Source organism: Rhipicephalus microplus, chromosome 1 (genome assembly GCF_043290135.1).
Source record: "Rhipicephalus microplus isolate Deutch F79 chromosome 1, USDA_Rmic, whole genome shotgun sequence".
NCBI classification, from domain to species: domain Eukaryota; kingdom Metazoa; phylum Arthropoda; class Arachnida; order Ixodida; family Ixodidae; genus Rhipicephalus; species Rhipicephalus microplus.
In genome coordinates, this window is record NC_134700.1 from 13,703,124 (window position 1) to 13,717,063 (window position 13,940).

The 13,940-nt window shown below is 41.6% G+C and overlaps 8 non-coding genes across 8 annotated transcripts; all 8 read right to left on the reverse strand.

Moving 5' to 3' along the window:
• Positions 1–1,428: 1,428 nt before the first annotated feature.
• On the reverse strand, positions 1,429–1,501 carry TRNAT-UGU (transfer RNA threonine (anticodon UGU)). Its single transcript has one exon. It is a non-coding gene; the product is annotated as a tRNA-Thr (tRNA).
• A 1,289-nt stretch (positions 1,502–2,790) lies between these two features.
• On the reverse strand, positions 2,791–2,863 carry TRNAT-UGU (transfer RNA threonine (anticodon UGU)). Its single transcript has one exon. It is a non-coding gene; the product is annotated as a tRNA-Thr (tRNA).
• An 837-nt stretch (positions 2,864–3,700) lies between these two features.
• Positions 3,701–3,773, reverse strand: TRNAT-UGU (transfer RNA threonine (anticodon UGU)). The gene has a single exon. It is a non-coding gene; the product is annotated as a tRNA-Thr (tRNA).
• Positions 3,774–6,424: 2,651 nt separating this feature from the next.
• TRNAT-UGU (transfer RNA threonine (anticodon UGU)) lies at positions 6,425–6,497 on the reverse strand. The gene has a single exon. It is a non-coding gene; the product is annotated as a tRNA-Thr (tRNA).
• An 837-nt stretch (positions 6,498–7,334) lies between these two features.
• On the reverse strand, positions 7,335–7,407 carry TRNAT-UGU (transfer RNA threonine (anticodon UGU)). The gene has a single exon. It is a non-coding gene; the product is annotated as a tRNA-Thr (tRNA).
• Positions 7,408–10,061: 2,654 nt separating this feature from the next.
• TRNAT-UGU (transfer RNA threonine (anticodon UGU)) lies at positions 10,062–10,134 on the reverse strand. The gene has a single exon. It is a non-coding gene; the product is annotated as a tRNA-Thr (tRNA).
• Positions 10,135–10,968: 834 nt separating this feature from the next.
• On the reverse strand, positions 10,969–11,041 carry TRNAT-UGU (transfer RNA threonine (anticodon UGU)). The gene has a single exon. It is a non-coding gene; the product is annotated as a tRNA-Thr (tRNA).
• Positions 11,042–11,878: 837 nt separating this feature from the next.
• TRNAT-UGU (transfer RNA threonine (anticodon UGU)) lies at positions 11,879–11,951 on the reverse strand. Its single transcript has one exon. It is a non-coding gene; the product is annotated as a tRNA-Thr (tRNA).
• Positions 11,952–13,940: the final 1,989 nt, after the last annotated feature.

Here is a 13,940-nt window from a genome sequence, read left to right on the forward strand (position 1 = left end):
ACAGGGGAAGTTATTAGAACCAATAGAATGTAAGTAAGAAGAAAGAAAAGTGGATGAAAAAATAACCAGCCGTGGGCAGGAATCAAACCTACGACCTTCAAATAACACGTTCGTTGCTCTAACCACTGAGCTACCACAGCGGCCTTCCCTCCATCCACTTTTTTGAGTTTATATGTGAATTCAGAAGAAGGAGTGACAGTCAGCACCATCTATAAGCAAAACAACGATTGTGAAAACACTCTTATGCGCATGTTGCGTCACGTAGCACGTGAACTTATTATGAGTGGGCAGCTGATTAATTGTCCCTCTTATACAATCTAAAGACACCAAGTCTGCCAGTACGAGACCCTCGTTCAATGAAATAAGGGAAAAAAGTGTATACCTAAGCGCTCGTTTTTCGGTGTTTTAACACAATAATAATGAGATCTAACAGACAGTAATGCCAAGGAATGCACAGGGGAAGTTATTACAACCAATGGAATGTAAATAAGAAGAAAGAAAAGTGGATGAAAAAATAACCAGCCATGGGCAGGAATCGAACCTACGACCTTCAAATAACACATTCGAGCTCTAACCACTGAGCTACCACAGCGGCCTTCCCTCCATCCACTTTTCTGAGTTTATATGTGAATTCAGAAGAAGGAGTGACAGTCAGCACCATCTATAAGCAAAACGACGATGGTGAAAACACTCCTATGCGCATGTTTGGCATCACGTAGCACGTGAACCTTTTATGAGCGAGCAGCTGATTAATTGTCCCTCTTATACAACCTAAACACACCGAGTCTGCCAGTACGAGACCGTCGTTCAATGAAATAAGGGAAAGAAGTGTATACCTTAGGGCTCGTTTTTGCGTGTTTTTCCACAATAATAATGAGATCTAACAGACAGTAATGCCAAGGAATGTACAGGGGAAGTTATTAGAACCAATGGAATGTAAATAAGAAGAAAGAAAAGTGGATGAAAAAGTAACGAGCCGTGGGCAGGAATCGAACATACGACCTTCAAATAACGCGTTCGATGCTTTAACCACTGAGCTACCACAGCGGCCTTCCTTCCATCCACTTTTTTGAGTTTATATGTGAACTTAGAAGAAGGAGTGAGAGTCAGCGCCATCTATAAGCCAAACGACGAATGTGAAAACACTCTTATGCGCATGTTTGGCGTCACGTAGCACGTGAACTTATTATGAGCGGGCAGCTGACTAATTGTCCCTCTTATACAACCTAAACACACCAATTCTGCCAGTACGAGACCCTCGTTCAATGAAATAGGGGAAAAAGTGTAAACCTAAGCGCTCGTTTTTCCGTGTTTTAACACAATAATAATGAGATCTAACAGACAGTAATGCCAAGGAATGTACAGGGGAAGTTATTAGAACCAATGGAATGTAAATAAGAAGAAAGAAAAGTGGATGAAAAAATAACCAGCCGTGGGCAGGAATCGAACCTACGACCTTCAAATAACACGTTTGATGCTCTAACTACTGAGCTACCACAGCGGCCTTCCCTCCATCCACTTTTTTGAGTTTATATGTGAATTCAGAAGAAGGAGTGACAGTCAGCGCCCTCTATAAGCCAAACGACGAATGTGAAAACACTCTTATGCGCATGTTTGGCGTCACGTAGCACGTGAACTTATTATGAGCGGGCAGCTGACTAATTGTCCCTCTTATACAACCTAAACACACCAATTCTGCCAGTACGAGACCCTAGCTCAATGAAATAGGGGAAAGAAGTGTATACCTAAGGGCTCGTTTTTCCGTGTTTAACACAATAATAATGAGATCTAACAGACAGTCATGCCAAGGAATGTACAGGGGAAGTTATTAGAACCAATGGAATGTAAATAAGAAGAAAGAAAAGTGGATGAAAAAATAACCAGCCGTGGGCAGAAATCGAACCTACGACCTTCAAATAACGCGTTTTATGGTCTAACCACTGAGCTACCACAGCGGCCTTTCTCCATCCACTTTTTTGAGTTTATATGTGAATTTGGAAGTAGGAGTGACAGTCAGCGCCATCTATAAGCCAAACGACGAATGCGAAAACACTCTTATGCGCATGTTTGGCGTCACGTAGCACGTGAACTTATTGTGAGCGGGCACCTGAATAATTGTCCCTCTTATACAACCTAAACACACGAATTCTGCGAGTACGAGACCCACATTCAATGAAATAAGGGAAAGAAGTGTATACCTAGGAGCTTTGTTTTTCCGTATTTTAACACAATATTATTGAGATGTAACAGACAGTAATGCCAAGGAACACACAGGGGAAGTTATTAGAACCAATAGAATGTAAGTAGGAAGAAAGAAAAGTGGATGAAAAAATAACCAGCCGTGGGCAGGAATCAAACCTACGACCTTCAAATAACACGTTCGTTGCTCTAACCACTGAGCTACCACAGCGGCCTTCCCTCCATCCACTTTTTTGAGTTTATATGTGAATTCAGAAGAAGGAGTGACAGTCAGCACCATCTATAAGCAAAACAACGATTGTTAAAACACTCTTATGCGCATGTTGCGTCACGTAGCACGTGAACTTATTATGAGTGGGCAGCTGATTAATTGTCCCTCTTATACAATCTAAAGACACCAAGTCTGCCAGTACGAGACCCTCGTTCAATGAAATAAGGGAAAAAAGTGTAAACCTAAGCGCTCGTTTTTCCGTGTTTTAACACAATAATAATGAGATCTAACAGACAGTAATGCCAAGGAATGTACAGGTGAAGTTATTAGAACCAATGGAATGTAAATAAGAAGAAAGAAAAGTTGATGAAAAAATAACCAGCCGTGGGCAGGAATCGAACCTACGACCTTCAAATAACACGTTTGATGCTCTAACCACTGAGCTACCACAGCGGCCTTCCCTCCATCCACTTTTTTGAGTTTATATGTGAGTTAAGAAGAAGGAGTGACAGTCAGCACCATCTATAAGCAAAACGACGATGGTGAAAACACTCTTTTCGCATGTTTGGCGTCACGTAGCACGTGAACTTATTATGAGCGGGCAGCTGATTAATTGTCCCTCTTATACAACCTAAACACACCAAGTCCGCCAGTACGAAACCCTAGCTCAATGAAATAGGGGAAAGAAGTGTATACCTAAGGGCTCGTTTTTTCGTGTTTTAACACAATATTAATGAGATCTAACAGACAGTCATGCCAAGAAACGTACAGGGGAAGTTATTAGAACCAATGGAATGTAAATAAGAAGAAAGAAAAGTGAATGAAAAAATAACAAGCCGTGGACAGAAATCGAACCTACGACCTTCAAATAAAGCGTTCGATGGTCTAATCACTGAGATACCACAGCGGCCTTCCCTCCATCCACTTTTTTGAGTTTATATGTGAATTTGGAAGTAGGAGTGACAGTCAGCGCAATCTATGCGCCAAACGACGAATGTGAAAACACTCTTATGCGCATGTTTGGTGTCACGTAGCACGTAAACTTATTGTGAGTGGGCAGCTGATTAATTGTCCCTCTTACACAACCTAAACACACCAATTCTGCGAGTACGAGACCCTCATTCAATGAAATAAGGGAAAGAAGTGTATACCTAGGGGCTTTGTTTTTCCGTGTTTTAACACAATAATATTGAGATCTAACAGACAGTAATGCCAAGGAATGTACAGGGGAAGTTATTAGAACCAATGGAATGTAAATAAGAAGAAGGAAAAGGGGATGAAAAAATAACCAGCCGTGGGCAGGAATCGAACCTACGACCTTCAAATAACACGTTCGATGCTCTAACCACTGAGCTACCACAGCGGCCTTCCCTCTATCCACTTTTTTGAGTTTATATGTGAATTTAGAAGTAGGAGTGACTGTCAGCGCCATCCATAAGCCAAACGACGAATGTGAAAACACTCTTATGCGCATGTTTGGCGTCACGTAGCACGTGAACTTATTATGAGCGGGCAGCTGATTAATTGTCCCTCTTATACAACCTAAACACACCAAGTCTGCTAGTACGAGACCCTCGTTCAATGAAATAGGGGAAAGAAGTGTATACCTAAGGGCTCATTTTTCCGGGTTTCAACACAATATTAAAGAGATCTAACAGACAGTCATGCCAAGGAATGTACAGGGGAAGTTATTAGAACCAATAAAAATGTAAATAAGAAGAAACAAATGTGGATGAAAAAATAACCAGCCGTGGGCAGGAATCGAACCTACGACCTTCGAATAACGCGTTCGATGCTCTAACCACTGATCTACCACAGCTGCCTTCCCTCCATCCACTTTTTTGAGTTTATATGTGAATTTGGAAGTAGGAGTGACAGTCAGCGCCATCTATAAGCCAAACGACAAATGTGAAAACACTCTTATGCGCATGTTTGGCGTCACGTAGCACGTGAACTTATTGTGAGCGGGCAGCTGATTAATTGTCCCTCTTATACAACCTAAATACACCAATTCTGCGAGAACGAGACCCTAGCTCAATGAAATAGGGGAAAGAAGTGTATACCTAAGGGCTCGTTTTTCCGTGTTTAACACAATAATAATGAGATCTAACAGACAGTCATGCCAAGGAATGTACAGGGGAAGTTATTAGAAGCAATGGAATGTAAATAAGAAGAAAGAAAAATGGATGAAAAAATAACCAGCCGCGGGCAGAAATCGAACCTACGACCTTCAAATAACGCGTTCGATGGTCTAACCACTGAGCTACCACAGCGGCCTTCCCTCCATCCACTTTTTTGAGTTCATATGTGAATTTGGAAGTTGGAGTGACAGTCAGCGCCATCTATAAGCCAAACAACGAATGTGAAAACACTCTTATGCGCATGTTTGGCGTCACGTAGCACGTGAACTTATTATGAGCGGGCAGCTGACTAATTGTCCCTCTTATACAACCTAAACACACCAATTCTGCCAGTACGAGACCCTCGTTCAATGAAATAGGGGAAAAGTGTAAACCTAAGCGCTCGTTTTTCCGTGTTTTAACACAATAATAATGAGATCTAACAGACAGTAATGCCAAGGAATGTACAGGGGAAGTTATTAGAACCAATAGAATGTAAATAAGAAGAAAGAAAAGTGGATGAAAAAATAACCAGTCGTGGGCAGGAATCGAACCTACGACCTTCAAATAACACGTTTGATGCTCTAACTACTGAGCTACCACAGCGGCCTTCCCTCCATCCACTTTTTTGAGTTTATATGTGAATTCAGAAGAAGGAGTGACAGTCAGCGCCCTCTATAAGCCAAACGACGAATGTGAAAACACTCTTATGCGCATGTTTGGCGTCACGTAGCACGTGAACTTATTATGAGCGGGCAGCTGACTAATTGTCCCTCTTATACAACCTAAACACACCAATTCTGCCAGTACGAGACCCTAGCTCAATGAAATAGGGGAAAGAAGTGTATACCTAAGGGCTCGTTTTTCCGTGTTTAACACAATAATAATGAGATCTAACAGACAGTCATGCCAAGGAATGTACAGGGGAAGTTATTAGAACCAATGGAATGTAAATAAGAAGAAAGAAAAGTGGATGAAAAAATAACCAGCCGTGGGCAGAAATCGAACCTACGACCTTCAAATAACGCGTTTTATGGTCTAACCACTGAGCTACCACAGCGGCCTTTCTCCATCCACTTTTTTGAGTTTATATGTGAATTTGGAAGTAGGAGTGACAGTCAGCGCCATCTATAAGCCAAACGACGAATGCGAAAACACTCTTATGCGCATGTTTGGCGTCACGTAGCACGTGAACTTATTGTGAGCGGGCACCTGAATAATTGTCCCTCTTATACAACCTAAACACACGAATTCTGCGAGTACGAGACCCACATTCAATGAAATAAGGGAAAGAAGTGTATACCTAGGAGCTTTGTTTTTCCGTATTTTAACACAATATATTGAGATGTAACAGACAGTAATGCCAAGGAACACACAGGGGAAGTTATTAGAACCAATAGAATGTAAGTAGGAAGAAAGAAAAGTGGATGAAAAAATAACCAGCCGTGGGCAGGAATCAAACCTACGACCTTCAAATAACACGTTCGTTGCTCTAACCACTGAGCTACCACAGCGGCCTTCCCTCCATCCACTTTTTTGAGTTTATATGTGAATTCAGAAGAAGGAGTGACAGTCAGCACCATCTATAAGCAAAACAACGATTGTTAAAACACTCTTATGCGCATGTTGCGTCACGTAGCACGTGAACTTATTATGAGTGGGCAGCTGATTAATTGTCCCTCTTATACAATCTAAAGACACCAAGTCTGCCAGTACGAGACCCTCGTTCAATGAAATAAGGGAAAAAAGTGTAAACCTAAGCGCTCGTTTTTCCGTGTTTTAACACAATAATAATGAGATCTAACAGACAGTAATGCCAAGGAATGTACAGGTGAAGTTATTAGAACCAATGGAATGTAAATAAGAAGAAAGAAAAGTTGATGAAAAAATAACCAGCCGTGGGCAGGAATCGAACCTACGACCTTCAAATAACACGTTTGATGCTCTAACCACTGAGCTACCACAGCGGCCTTCCCTCCATCCACTTTTTTGAGTTTATATGTGAGTTAAGAAGAAGGAGTGACAGTCAGCACCATCTATAAGCAAAACGACGATGGTGAAAACACTCTTTTCGCATGTTTGGCGTCACGTAGCACGTGAACTTATTATGAGCGGGCAGCTGATTAATTGTCCCTCTTATACAACCTAAACACACCAAGTCCGCCAGTACGAAACCCTAGCTCAATGAAATAGGGGAAAGAAGTGTATACCTAAGGGCTCGTTTTTTCGTGTTTTAACACAATATTAATGAGATCTAACAGACAGTCATGCCAAGAAACGTACAGGGGAAGTTATTAGAACCAATGGAATGTAAATAAGAAGAAAGAAAAGTGAATGAAAAAATAACAAGCCGTGGACAGAAATCGAACCTACGACCTTCAAATAAAGCGTTCGATGGTCTAATCACTGAGATACCACAGCGGCCTTCCCTCCATCCACTTTTTTGAGTTTATATGTGAATTTGGAAGTAGGAGTGACAGTCAGCGCAATCTATGCGCCAAACGACGAATGTGAAAACACTCTTATGCGCATGTTTGGTGTCACGTAGCACGTAAACTTATTGTGAGTGGGCAGCTGATTAATTGTCCCTCTTACACAACCTAAACACACCAATTCTGCGAGTACGAGACCCTCATTCAATGAAATAAGGGAAAGAAGTGTATACCTAGGGGCTTTGTTTTTCCGTGTTTTAACACAATAATATTGAGATCTAACAGACAGTAATGCCAAGGAATGTACAGGGGAAGTTATTAGAACCAATGGAATGTAAATAAGAAGAAGGAAAAGGGGATGAAAAAATAACCAGCCGTGGGCAGGAATCGAACCTACGACCTTCAAATAACACGTTCGATGCTCTAACCACTGAGCTACCACAGCGGCCTTCCCTCTATCCACTTTTTTGAGTTTATATGTGAATTTAGAAGTAGGAGTGACTGTCAGCGCTATCCATAAGCCAAACGACGAATGTGAAAACACTCTTATGCGCATGTTTGGCGTCACGTAGCACGTGAACTTATTATGAGCGGGCAGCTGATTAATTGTCCCTCTTATACAACCTAAACACACCAAGTCTGCTAGTACGAGACCCTCGTTCAATGAAATAGGGGAAAGAAGTGTATACCTAAGGGCTCATTTTTCCGGGTTTCAACACAATATTAAAGAGATCTAACAGACAGTCATGCCAAGGAATGTACAGGGGAAGTTATTAGAACCAATAAAAATGTAAATAAGAAGAAACAAATGTGGATGAAAAAATAACCAGCCGTGGGCAGGAATCGAACCTACGACCTTCGAATAACGCGTTCGATGCTCTAACCACTGATCTACCACAGCTGCCTTCCCTCCATCCACTTTTTTGAGTTTATATGTGAATTTGGAAGTAGGAGTGACAGTCAGCGCCATCTATAAGCCAAACGACAAATGTGAAAACACTCTTATGCGCATGTTTGGCGTCACGTAGCACGTGAACTTATTGTGAGCGGGCAGCTGATTAATTGTCCCTCTTATACAACCTAAATACACCAATTCTGCGAGAACGAGACCCTAGCTCAATGAAATAGGGGAAAGAAGTGTATACCTAAGGGCTCGTTTTTCCGTGTTTAACACAATAATAATGAGATCTAACAGACAGTCATGCCAAGGAATGTACAGGGGAAGTTATTAGAAGCAATGGAATGTAAATAAGAAGAAAGAAAAATGGATGAAAAAATAACCAGCCGCGGGCAGAAATCGAACCTACGACCTTCAAATAACGCGTTCGATGGTCTAACCACTGAGCTACCACAGCGGCCTTCCCTCCATCCACTTTTTTGAGTTCATATGTGAATTTGGAAGTTGGAGTGACAGTCAGCGCCATCTATAAGCCAAACAACGAATGTGAAAACACTCTTATGCGCATGTTTGGCGTCACGTAGCACGTGAACTTATTGTGAGCGGGCAGCTGATTAATTGTCCCTCTTATACAACCTAAACACACGAATTCTGCGAGTACGAGACCCAAATTCAATGAAATAAGGGAAAGAAGTGTATACCTAGGGGCTTTGTTTTTCCATATTTTAACACAATATTATTGAGATCTAACAGACAGTAATGCCAAGGAATGTACAGGGGAAGTTATTAGAACCAATAGAATGTAAGTAAGAAGAAAGAAAAGTGGATGAAAAAATAACCAGCCGTGGGCAGGAATCAAACCTACGACCTTCAAATAACACGTTCGTTGCTCTAACCACTGAGCTACCACAGCGGCCTTCCCTCCATCCACTTTTTTGAGTTTATATGTGAATTCAGAAGAAGGAGTGACAGTCAGCACCATCTATAAGCAAAACAACGATTGTGAAAACACTCTTATGCGCATGTTGCGTCACGTAGCACGTGAACTTATTATGAGTGGGCAGCTGATTAATTGTCCCTCTTATACAATCTAAAGACACCAAGTCTGCCAGTACGAGACCCTCGTTCAATGAAATAAGGGAAAAAAGTGTATACCTAAGCGCTCGTTTTTCGGTGTTTTAACACAATAATAATGAGATCTAACAGACAGTAATGCCAAGGAATGCACAGGGGAAGTTATTACAACCAATGGAATGTAAATAAGAAGAAAGAAAAGTGGATGAAAAAATAACCAGCCATGGGCAGGAATCGAACCTACGACCTTCAAATAACACATTCGAGCTCTAACCACTGAGCTACCACAGCGGCCTTCCCTCCATCCACTTTTCTGAGTTTATATGTGAATTCAGAAGAAGGAGTGACAGTCAGCACCATCTATAAGCAAAACGACGATGGTGAAAACACTCCTATGCGCATGTTTGGCATCACGTAGCACGTGAACCTTTTATGAGCGAGCAGCTGAATAATTGTCCCTCTTATACAACCTAAACACACCGAGTCTGCCAGTACGAGACCGTCGTTCAATGAAATAAGGGAAAGAAGTGTATACCTTAGGGCTCGTTTTTGCGTGTTTTTCCACAATAATAATGAGATCTAACAGACAGTAATGCCAAGGTATGTACAGGGGAAGTTATTAGAACCAATGGAATGTAAATAAGAAGAAAGAAAAGTGGATGAAAGAGTAACGAGCCGTGGGCAGGAATCGAACATACGACCTTCAAATAACGCGTTCGATGCTTTAACCACTGAGCTACCACAGCGGCCTTCCTTCCATCCACTTTTTTGAGTTTATATGTGAACTTAGAAGAAGGAGTGAGAGTCAGCGCCATCTATAAGCCAAACGACGAATGTGAAAACACTCTTATGCGCATGTTTGGCGTCACGTAGCACGTGAACTTATTATGAGCGGGCAGCTGACTAATTGTCCCTCTTATACAACCTAAACACACCAATTCTGCCAGTACGAGACCCTCGTTCAATGAAATAGGGGAAAAAGTGTAAACCTAAGCGCTCGTTTTTCCGTGTTTTAACACAATAATAATGAGATCTAACAGACAGTAATGCCAAGGAATGTACAGGGGAAGTTATTAGAACCAATGGAATGTAAATAAGAAGAAAGAAAAGTGGATGAAAAAATAACCAGCCGTGGGCAGGAATCGAACCTACGACCTTCAAATAACACGTTTGATGCTCTAACTACTGAGCTACCACAGCGGCCTTCCCTCCATCCACTTTTTTGAGTTTATATGTGAATTCAGAAGAAGGAGTGACAGTCAGCGCCCTCTATAAGCCAAACGACGAATGTGAAAACACTCTTATGCGCATGTTTGGCGTCACGTAGCACGTGAACTTATTATGAGCGGGCAGCTGACTAATTGTCCCTCTTATACAACCTAAACACACCAATTCTGCCAGTACGAGACCCTAGCTCAATGAAATAGGGGAAAGAAGTGTATACCTAAGGGCTCGTTTTTCCGTGTTTAACACAATAATAATGAGATCTAACAGACAGTCATGCCAAGGAATGTACAGGGGAAGTTATTAGAACCAATAGAATGTAAGTAGGAAGAAAGAAAAGTGGATGAAAAAATAACCAGCCGTGGGCAGGAATCAAACCTACGACCTTCAAATAACACGTTCGTTGCTCTAACCACTGAGCTACCACAGCGGCCTTCCCTCCATCCACTTTTTTGAGTTTATATGTGAATTCAGAAGAAGGAGTGACAGTCAGCACCATCTATAAGCAAAACAACGATTGTTAAAACACTCTTATGCGCATGTTGCGTCACGTAGCACGTGAACTTATTATGAGTGGGCAGCTGATTAATTGTCCCTCTTATACAATCTAAAGACACCAAGTCTGCCAGTACGAGACCCTCGTTCAATGAAATAAGGGAAAAAAGTGTAAACCTAAGCGCTCGTTTTTCCGTGTTTTAACACAATAATAATGAGATCTAACAGACAGTAATGCCAAGGAATGTACAGGTGAAGTTATTAGAACCAATGGAATGTAAATAAGAAGAAAGAAAAGTTGATGAAAAAATAACCAGCCGTGGGCAGGAATCGAACCTACGACCTTCAAATAACACGTTTGATGCTCTAACCACTGAGCTACCACAGCGGCCTTCCCTCCATCCACTTTTTTGAGTTTATATGTGAGTTAAGAAGAAGGAGTGACAGTCAGCACCATCTATAAGCAAAACGACGATGGTGAAAACACTCTTTTCGCATGTTTGGCGTCACGTAGCACGTGAACTTATTATGAGCGGGCAGCTGATTAATTGTCCCTCTTATACAACCTAAACACACCAAGTCCGCCAGTACGAAACCCTAGCTCAATGAAATAGGGGAAAGAAGTGTATACCTAAGGGCTCGTTTTTTCGTGTTTTAACACAATATTAATGAGATCTAACAGACAGTCATGCCAAGAAACGTACAGGGGAAGTTATTAGAACCAATGGAATGTAAATAAGAAGAAAGAAAAGTGAATGAAAAAATAACAAGCCGTGGACAGAAATCGAACCTACGACCTTCAAATAAAGCGTTCGATGGTCTAATCACTGAGATACCACAGCGGCCTTCCCTCCATCCACTTTTTTGAGTTTATATGTGAATTTGGAAGTAGGAGTGACAGTCAGCGCAATCTATGCGCCTAACGACGAATGTGAAAACACTCTTATGCGCATGTTTGGTGTCACGTAGCACGTAAACTTATTGTGAGTGGGCAGATGATTAATTGTCCCTCTTACACAACCTAAACACACCAATTCTGCGAGTACGAGACCCTCATTCAATGAAATAAGGGAAAGAAGTGTATACCTAGGGGCTTTGTTTTTCCGTGTTTTAACACAATAATATTGAGATCTAACAGACAGTAATGCCAAGGAATGTACAGGGGAAGTTATTAGAACCAATGGAATGTAAATAAGAAGAAGGAAAAGGGGATGAAAAAATAACCAGCCGTGGGCAGGAATCGAACCTACGACCTTCAAATAACACGTTCGATGCTCTAACCACTGAGCTACCACAGCGGCCTTCCCTCTATCCACTTTTTTGAGTTTATATGTGAATTTAGAAGTAGGAGTGACTGTCAGCGCTATCCATAAGCCAAACGACGAATGTGAAAACACTCTTATGCGCATGTTTGGCGTCACGTAGCACGTGAACTTATTATGAGCGGGCAGCTGATTATTGTCCCTCTTATACAACCTAAACACACCAAGTCTGCTAGTACGAGACCCTCGTTCAATGAAATAGGGGAAAGAAGTGTATACCTAAGGGCTCATTTTTCCGGGTTTCAACACAATATTAAAGAGATCTAACAGACAGTCATGCCAAGGAATGTACAGGGGAAGTTATTAGAACCAATAAAAATGTAAATAAGAAGAAACAAATGTGGATGAAAAAATAACCAGCCGTGGGCAGGAATCGAACCTACGACCTTCGAATAACGCGTTCGATGCTCTAACCACTGATCTACCACAGCTGCCTTCCCTCCATCCACTTTTTTGAGTTTATATGTGAATTTGGAAGTAGGAGTGACAGTCAGCGCCATCTATAAGCCAAACGACAAATGTGAAAACACTCTTATGCGCATGTTTGGCGTCACGTAGCACGTGAACTTATTGTGAGCGGGCAGCTGATTAATTGTCCCTCTTATACAACCTAAATACACCAATTCTGCGAGAACGAGACCCTAGCTCAATGAAATAGGGGAAAGAAGTGTATACCTAAGGGCTCGTTTTTCCGTGTTTAACACAATAATAATGAGATCTAACAGACAGTCATGCCAAGGAATGTACAGGGGAAGTTATTAGAAGCAATGGAATGTAAATAAGAAGAAAGAAAAATGGATGAAAAAATAACCAGCCGCGGGCAGAAATCGAACCTACGACCTTCAAATAACGCGTTCGATGGTCTAACCACTGAGCTACCACAGCGGCCTTCCCTCCATCCACTTTTTTGAGTTCATATGTGAATTTGGAAGTTGGAGTGACAGTCAGCGCCATCTATAAGCCAAACAACGAATGTGAAAACACTCTTATGCGCATGTTTGGCGTCACGTAGCACGTGAACTTATTGTGAGCGGGCAGCTGATTAATTGTCCCTCTTATACAACCTAAACACACGAATTCTGCGAGTACGAGACCCAAATTCAATGAAATAAGGGAAAGAAGTGTATACCTAGGGGCTTTGTTTTTCCATATTTTAACACAATATTATTGAGATCTAACAGACAGTAATGCCAAGGAATGTACAGGGGAAGTTATTAGAACCAATAGAATGTAAGTAAGAAGAAAGAAAAGTGGATGAAAAAATAACCAGCCGTGGGCAGGAATCAAACCTACGACCTTCAAATAACACGTTCGTTGCTCTAACCACTGAGCTACCACAGCGGCCTTCCCTCCATCCACTTTTTTGAGTTTATATGTGAATTCAGAAGAAGGAGTGACAGTCAGCACCATCTATAAGCAAAACAACGATTGTGAAAACACTCTTATGCGCATGTTGCGTCACGTAGCACGTGAACTTATTATGAGTGGGCAGCTGATTAATTGTCCCTCTTATACAATCTAAAGACACCAAGTCTGCCAGTACGAGACCCTCGTTCAATGAAATAAGGGAAAAAAGTGTATACCTAAGCGCTCGTTTTTCGGTGTTTTAACACAATAATAATGAGATCTAACAGACAGTAATGCCAAGGAATGCACAGGGGAAGTTATTACAACCAATGGAATGTAAATAAGAAGAAAGAAAAGTGGATGAAAAAATAACCAGCCATGGGCAGGAATCGAACCTACGACCTTCAAATAACGCGTTCGATGCTTTAACCACTGAGCTACCACAGCGGCCTTCCTTCCATCCACTTTTTTGAGTTTATATGTGAACTTAGAAGAAGGAGTGAGAGTCAGCGCCATCTATAAGCCAAACGACGAATGTGAAAACACTCTTATGCGCATGTTTGGCGTCACGTAGCACGTGAACTTATTATGAGCGGGCAGCTGACTAATTGTCCCTCT